The sequence below is a fragment of the Otolemur garnettii genome, unplaced genomic scaffold (genome assembly GCF_000181295.1).
Source record: "Otolemur garnettii isolate 467f Iridium unplaced genomic scaffold, OtoGar3 scaffold00262, whole genome shotgun sequence".
Classification (NCBI taxonomy): Eukaryota; Metazoa; Chordata; class Mammalia; order Primates; family Galagidae; genus Otolemur; species Otolemur garnettii.
Genome location: NW_003852657.1, coordinates 968,563 through 970,280, shown reverse-complemented (window position 1 = coordinate 970,280; position 1,718 = coordinate 968,563). Strand labels below are relative to the sequence as shown.

The 1,718-nt window shown below is 36.9% G+C and overlaps 1 pseudogene; it reads left to right on the top strand.

The window, feature by feature from the left end:
- The first annotated feature begins 662 nt into the window (after positions 1-662).
- On the top strand, positions 663-798 carry LOC111722485 (annotated as a pseudogene).
- The last annotated feature ends 920 nt before the right edge of the window (positions 799-1,718 follow it).

Here is a 1,718-nt window from a genome sequence, read left to right as displayed (position 1 = left end):
AAAGTCAAGGGACACTGAAGTTCACCTCTTGGTTCAATGTGTAAACACTTATATTTTGGTATTACTTTTATTGGCACATTAGGCAAATACATTTTAGAACCATTAAGACACGGATTACTGCCCCAGACTGAGACTTTTTTGCCTATTGATGTAAATACTTTGTTTCAAGGTCTCTAAAACAAAAAAAAATAGGTTCTTTCAAGTCCGCTGTGAGAAATTTGAAAAATCATGCCTTTTTTTTTTCTTTAGGAAAACATTACAAGACAGAATTTATGTGTCACTAAAGATTGCTCTTCTTAACCAAGGACATTTATCCTTTATTTACTTTCTATTTCTGCCATCTAAACTGCCTGAACTGGTCTTGTCATTGGCAGGAGGCTGGCAAGCAAGGGATGGAATAGAGAGAAGCTGAGAGGCCTGAATTCTTGGGCTGAAATTTTGATCCTCTGGAACAGATTACTAAGAGACAGATCATCTGTTATGGTGTCCCTTTTTCTTTCCTCCCACTCTTTCCCTTTGCTCATTTCCTTCTTTTTCTTCATTTATTTTCCCTGTTCTTTCTTTGCCTTCTTTTCATCTCTCTCTGAACATATTCCAAGTTTTTTTTTTCCAGTCAAAATTTCATGCAGTGCAACAGAGACCAAACAAAAGATGGTAGACCTACCACTTCTTGGTCTTTTGACTAAGATCAAGTACAGCATCTGTTCTTATCAGTGTAAAAGACACCAGAGAGACCTTATACTTTTATTAACTCCTATACCTTTGACTACACATATTCCTCCAGAGCCATGACTCCATCCCAAGCCTCCAGAGTTGAGTTACTCAGGCAAGAGTGAGGTGCCTCACATTTATTCTTGTTGCATTTCATCCCTTCTGACTCAGCACTGTCATCTCAACCTTTTGAGATATCTTGCAATTCTTTTTCTGTTGCACAAGTTCTCACTCACCCAGCTGGTCACCTGGAAATTTCATAAATGTAAATAAAAAATGTTGGACAAGGCAGGAAATTGCAGAATTTAGGGGAACAAAAGGGCTATAGGTGTCATCTAGTGTGTGAGCTGTAAATCACTGGACTCCAGAAACATTACTGTGAGGGCCAAGAAGATGTGGAAAGGGAAGCATAGTTTTCCACAGATCAGAGCCCACAGTGGGATTCCTAACCTCTCCCATAACTGAATTTACTTTATAATCTCAGAATAATTGAGTATGAAATGTTAATGAAAGCATCGGCTATGACCATGAATCTATCTCCATCTATTAATATTTGTGAGTCCTCATCTCTTAATAAAAGTAGTTTAGTTTTTATCAACAAGTGGTTCAAGCAGAATTTCATTCATGACCCAAAGTTCAGTCATCCATCTTGCAACTGATCTCAGAATAATTCAGTGCTGTTAGAATAACTGTCTTAAAATAACCTATGCAACAAGTTTAACTTACGCAACCTGTTCACCTAATTAGAGAGAGAAATGATAATTAACAATGAAGGGACTCTTGATAAAGTCAGTAGGGTCTAGTTTTTGAAAGACTCCAAAATAGAAAGGTACCTTTTGGTTAATAAAGCATCTGCCTTGACTTAAAGTATAAAGTTTGGGCTTACTCTGAGCAGGGAGGTAGATAGGTATAGTTTCTACATAAAAACCTGTTAGGTATATCCCCATTTCCTGATCAATAGAAAATAATGTGATGAAAGCTTTCATTTTCTTAGTTCTAAAACAATG